Source organism: Oryctolagus cuniculus, chromosome 8, assembly GCF_051225735.1.
Source record: "Oryctolagus cuniculus isolate XC-2025 breed Fujian yellow rabbit chromosome 8, ASM5122573v1, whole genome shotgun sequence".
Lineage (NCBI taxonomy): Eukaryota > Metazoa > Chordata > Mammalia > Lagomorpha > Leporidae > Oryctolagus > Oryctolagus cuniculus.
Window position 1 is genome coordinate 33,865,807 of NC_142874.1, and position 6,653 is coordinate 33,872,459.

The following is a 6,653-nucleotide window of genomic DNA, read 5'->3' on the forward strand; positions in this document are numbered from 1 at the left end:
CCCCAAAGACCACCAAGGAGCTGATACTGCTGTAAAGCGCACGAGAGTTTTATTGCAGGTCCGGGCCTGGACTCTCAATCAACACCGACGCAGCGGGTCTGAATTGAGAACTCCGACCCTTCAGTTAACAGGGTTTTTATAGGGTTTTCAGAGACATTCTATACATCATGGTACTATTTAGCAAGTCATCTCATCCCACAGGAAATTCAAAGTGAAAGGAGCCAAGAGCCACCATAAAAAAAAAAAAAAATGGGGCTCTTGAGACAAACTGTTCCAGAGACGGCCTTGGAAAATGGGGAGTAAACCGGTTCACAGAGAAAGCAGTCAGCTACTGACCGGAGATACGCAGAACACCTGCCTTGTAGAAGCCCCCCTTCCTTCCTCTTGCTCAAGGTTAACTAAGAAAGTTACAAGGCACGTAGCAACCTACTCCTGTCTCCTAGAAACCCCCTCCCCTAATGTATCCCTTTGACCTAGTACTTTTCCACCGACATTAGCACTTCAGACTGCCATAAAAGGCCCGCTACTGAAAATTATCCAATGAACTTATGCCAGTCTTTAATATGTTAATTCTGTGGTTTTGCCTTATAAAAGCTGTAGAAGATAGCTGCTCGGGGCTCCTCTCACTTGCTTGCTGCTTGCAGCAGTAGGGGGCCCATTTGTACAAATGAAATAAATTACCTCCTGTTCTATTGCATCGTTTGGTCCGGAGTCTGTGTTTCTGGGGTCGTCACAAGAGGACACCGCTTTTGGGGTCCTACACAAAGGACATCTCTTAGAACTGATTAGTGCATCCAGTGGCGGGAATGGACCTACTAAAGGTGGTTGGATGGCTTTGGGGTTGATGCCTTTTGAACTGATTGGCCGAAGCATAGGGTCCGAGCTGCTGGGGTGTGCGTGCCAAACTGCAGGGTCTCGGGTAGCTATCAATCACCTTATCTGCCCTGAGAAGACACCAGGAACTCTAGGTATTTCTCTGTTATCTGCTAATTGGCTGTTGCTGGGAGAGTTTATCACAAGGGGAGTTCATTTATGTACTTTTAGGAGCTTCTGGCTCAGGGTTCAGGGCCTGGTCAGGCCCAAATTACAAGATGGAGGCCTAATTTAAAAGTTACACCTTGATCCAGGCTCAGGTCTCACAGGGGACAGCACAGTCCTACCAGCTGGTTCATTCTCCCAAATACCAGCAACAGCTGAGGCTGGGCCAGGCTGAAGCCAGGAGCCTGGAACTCAATGTAGGTCTTTCATCTAAGTGTCAGGAATTCAATTCCTTGAACCATCACTTTTACTAGAAAGCTGGAGTCAAGAGCTAGAGCTGAGTATTAAATTCAGGCACTGAGCTGTGACAAAGGTGTCTTAACCACTAGGCTAAATGCACACCCCATGGACTCTTGCTTAATTTGCAGAATGAGGGTGTTGGGGCCACTTAAATCAACCATTTTATCCTACCCACTTGCATTTTCTACCAGAACAAATATAACATAGATTGGGAATAATGAGAGAACACATTGTTAGTCTCTTCCCATAGTGGGACTACCTGCAGAGGCAAATTCAATTTTCTTATTAAAAAGAGACTGAATTCTGGGGATGGTGTTATGGTGCAGCGGGTTAAGCTGCTGCTTTTGATACCAGCATCCAATATGGGCACTGGTTCATGTCCCAGCTACTCCACTGCTAAGGATCTGGGAAAAGCAGTAGAAGATGGCTGATGTGTTTGGGCCCCTGCCATCTCATGGGAGAAGGAGAAGACGCTCCTGGCTCCCGGTTTCAGTCTAGCCCAGCCCTGGCTATTGTGGCCATCTTGTGTGTTAACCAGTAGATGAAATCTCTCTCTCTCTCTCTCTCTCTAACTCCTTCAATTAAATAAATCTTTAAAAAGAGGCTGAATTCGGGCAAGCCATTACTTTATAGTGGGTGCCTTTCAAATCCACTGTTATCTCTGGTTCTGTCCCCAAGGCTACTTTCCATACAACCATCACATGGAAATGTGCATTTCCTCCTTAGTCTGTCTGGGGAGAAGCTGGGTGAGAGCAGCAGGGGCTGAAGGTTGCATTGGGAAACCAAGTGCTCCCACCTCACAGGCAGGGTAAGATGTAATTGAAGAGTGGGCCTCTTGAACATGGCTGTGAACAGGACCACATGTAGCAATGACAGCTGCTTACTCTGGCCCCATTCCAGGGGCTTCTATCTTCTGAGCTACCATCCTAAGTCCAGTTTTCTGTGAAACAGGCTGGCCTGCCCATTGGCTGCAAGCTAACTCGGTGATTCTGGAGCTGGTCTATGTTGGAATTCCCTAAGTTCTTTCACAGAACCTGTGTTTCTCTTCTTCCTGCTGCTTTCTTCTCTACCGGCAAATGTATTCCCCTCCTTTTCTGGCAAGGTGTTCCTCGTTCATGTGTCTCATCTCGTGCTCCCTAGCCCATAAGGGCAGGATGGCGATGTGATGCACACTCGAGCTCTCGTGTACTTCTTTTCTCTCATCTCCCACATCCAGTTGGATCCTTACCTCCATATTTGTCACAGTTGTTATGGAAGTAAATACCCAAGCATAGCTGCTTATGAAGGAAAGAGGCTTATTCTACCCCCAGGACTTGGAGGATCAGTCCCAGATCAGGCAGCTCCATTAGTTTGGTGTCTGTTGAAGCTGTGGGATGGCAATGGTGGGCCACATAGGGAGGAAAGAGACTACAGGGAGCCAGGCAACAGAATGAGACTGGGTCCAACTTGGCTTATGAAACCAGGACCTCCTACCACCTAGACACCTTAATTGATTTAAATTTCATTCCCTTAGTACCGATAACTTACGACTTTTGGTTTAGATATCTGCCTGAGTTCAAGAGCAATATCTTATTCAAACCTTAGCACTGTCCACAACCTCTCCCATAGTCCCCTTCATTAGAACCCCAGGGCTCCTACTTAATACCAGGCCCTCAGTTCTTTGTCACACATTTAAAGTCAGGGGCCCCTGGAAAGCCTCTTGGATAGGATTCATCCAGGAGGGGCCCTTTTTGTGCCTTGTTCTTCCCAGAATGAAAATGTGGTGGTTACAAGCTGTCACTTAAGGATAGTAGAGCAAAAAAGATCGTGTCGAGGGAGCTGCAGTACAAACCCTGGGTTTTCCAGCCTCCAGACTTTATTTAAATGAGATAATAGCCCCTGTTTATTTAAAACAAAGGTCACCAACTGTTTTTGTTTTTTTTTTTTTTTTTTTTTTTTTTTTTTTTTTTAACTTTTATTTAATGAATATACGTTTCCAAAGTACGAATAATGGATTACTATGGCTTCCCCCCCATACCGTCCCTCCCACCCACAATCCTCCCCTTTCCCACTCCCTCTCCCCTTCCATTCACATCAAGATTCATTTTCGATTATCTTAATATACAGAAGATCAGCTTAGTATACATTAAGTAAGGATTTCAACAGTTTGCTCCCACACAGAAACATAAAGTGAAAAATAATAGATGATTTTTTTTAATGATGATGAAATCAGATCAGACCTATTGTCATGTTTAATCCCAGTGAGAGTCAAGTTGGGAGTTGATAGTTTCTATTCTTTTTTTTTTTTTTTTTTTTTTTTTTTTTTTTTTTTTTTTTTTACAGAGGATCAGTTTAGTATGCATTAAGTAAAGATTTCAACAGTTTGCACCCCCATAGAAACACAAAGTGAAATATATTATTTGAGTACTCGTTATAGCATTAAATCTCAATGCACAGCACATTAATGACAGAGATCCTACATGAGGAGTAAGTGCACAGTGACTCCTGTTGTTGACTTTACCAATTGACACTCCTGTCTATGGCATCAGTAATCTCCCTATGCTCCAGTCATGAGTTTCCAAGGCTATGGAAGCCCCTTGAGTTCTCCGACTCTTATCTTGTTTAGACAAGGTCATAGTCGAAGTGGAGGTTCTCTCCTCCCTTCAGAGAAAGGTACCTCCTTCTTTGAAGACCTGTTCTTTTCACTGAGATCTCACTCACAGAGATCTTTTGCCAGAGTGTCTTGGCTTTCCATGCCTGAAATACTCTCATGGGCTTTTCAGCCAGATCTGAATGCCTTTAGGGCTGATTCTGAGGCCAGAGTGCTATTTAGGGCATCTGCCATTCTATGAGTCTGCTGAGTATCTCACTTCCCATGTTGGATCACTCTCCCCTTTATTTATTCTATCGGTTAGTGTTAGCAGGTACTAGACTTGCTTATGTGCTCCCTTTGACTCTTAGTCCTTTCATTATGATCAATTGCGAACTGAAATTGATCACTTGGACTAGTGAGATGGCATTGGTACATGCCACCTTGATGGGATTAAATTGGAGTCCCCTGGTATGTTTCTAACTCTACCATTTGGGGCAAGTCAGCTGGAGCATGTCCCAAATTATATATCTCTTCCCTCTCTTATTCCTACTCTTATGTTTAACAGGGATCACATTTCAGTTAAATTTCAACACTTAAGAATAACTGTGTATTAATTACAGAATTAAATCAGTCATATTAAGTAGAACAGACAAAAAAAACTACTAAGAGGGATAATGTATTAAGTTGTTCATTAACAGTCAGGGCTATGCTGATCAAGTCACCGTTTCCCATAGTGTCCCTTTCACTTCAACAAGTTTCCTTTTTGGTGTTCAGTCAGTTGTCACCGATCAGGGAGAACATATGGTATTTGTCCCTTTGGGACTGGCTTATTTCACTCAGCATGATGTGTTCCAGATTCCTCCATTTTGTTGCAAATGACTGGATTTCGTTGTTTCTTACTGCAGTATAGTATTCTAAAGAGTACATATCCCATAATTTCTTTATCCAGTCTACCGTTGATGGGCATTTAGGTTGGTTCCAGGTCTTAGCTATTGTGAATTGAGCTGCAATAAACATTAGGCTGCAGACCGCTTTTTTGTTTGCCAATTTAAATTCCTTTGGGTAAATTCCAAGGAGTGGGATGGCTGGGTCGAACGGTAGGGTTATCTTCAGGTTTCTGAGGAATCTCCAGACTGATTTCCATAGTGGCTTGACCAGTTTGCATTCCCACCAACAGTGGGTTAGTGTCCCTTTTTCCCCACATCCTCGCCAGCATCTGTTGTTGGTAGATTTCTGAATGTGAGCCATTCTAACCGGGGTGAGGTGGAACCTCATTGTGGTTTTGATTTGCATTTCTCTGATTGCTAATGACCTTGAACATTTTTTCATGTGCCTGTTGGCCATTTGGATTTCCTCTTTTGAAAAATGTCTATTGAGGTCCTTGGCCCATCTCTTAATTGGGTTGTTGGTTTTGTTTTTGTGGAGTTTCTTGATCTCTTTGTAGATTCTGGTTATTAACCCTTTATCTGTTGCATAGTTTGCAAATATTTTTTCCCATTCTGTCGGTTGTCTCTTCACTCTCCTGACTGTTTCTTTTGCAGTACAGAAACTTCTCAATTTGATGCAATCCCAATAGTTAATTTTGGCTTTGACTGCCTGTGCCTCCCGGGTCTTTTCCAGAAACTCTTTGCCTGTGCCAATATCTTGAAGGGTTTCTCCAATGTTCTCTAGTAACTTGATGGTGTCAGGTCGTAGATTTAGGTCTTTAATCCATGTTGAGTGGATTTTTGTGTAAGGTGTAAGGTAGGGGTCTTGCTTCATGATTCTGCACGTGGAAATCCAATTTTCCTAGCACCATTTATTGAATAGACTGTCCTTGCTCAAGGAATTAGTTTTAGATCCTTGATCAAATATAAGTTGGCTGTAGATGTTTGGGTTGATTTCTGGTATTTCAATTCTGTTCCATTGGTCTATCCTTCTGTTTCTGTACCAGTACCATGCTGTTTTGATTACAACTGCCCTGTAGTATGTCCTGAAATCTGGTATTGTGATGCCTCCGGCTTTGTTTTTGTTGTACAAGATTGCTTTAGCTATTCGAGGTCTCTTGTGCCTCCATATAAATTTCAGCACCAATTTTTCCAGATCTGAGAAGAAGGTCTTCGGTATCTTGATTGGTATTGCATTGAATCTATAAATTGCTTTTGGGAGAATGGACATTTTGATGATATTGATTCTTCCAATCCATGAGCATGGAAGATTTTTCCATTTCTTGGTATCCTCTTCTATTTCTTTCTTTAAGGTTTTGTAATTTTCATCGTAGAGATCTTTAACGTCCTTGGTTAAGTTTATTCCAAGGTATTTGATTGTTTTTGTAGCTATTGTGAATGGGATTGATCTTAGAATTTCTTCCTCAGCCATGGCATTGTCTGTGTATACAAAGGCTGTTGATTTTTGTGCATTGATTTTATACCCTGCTACTTTGCCAAACTCTTCTATGAGTTCCAATAGTCTCTTGGTAGAGTTCTTTGGGTCCCCTAAATAAAGAATCATGTCATCTGCAAAGAGGGATAGTTTGAGTTCTTCCTTCCCAATTTGTATCCCTTTAATTTCTTTTTCTTGCCTAATAGCTCTGGCTAGAACCTCCAGAACTATATTGAATAGCAGTGGTGAGAGTGGACATCCCTGTCTGGTCCCAGATCTCAGTGGAAATGCTTCCAACTTTTCCCCATTCAATAGGATGTTGGCTGTGGGTTTTTCATAGATTGCTTTGATTGTATTGAGGAATGTTCCTTCCAAACCCAGTTTGCTTAGAGTTTTCATCATGAACGGGTGTTGTATTTTATCAAATGCTTTCTCAGCATCT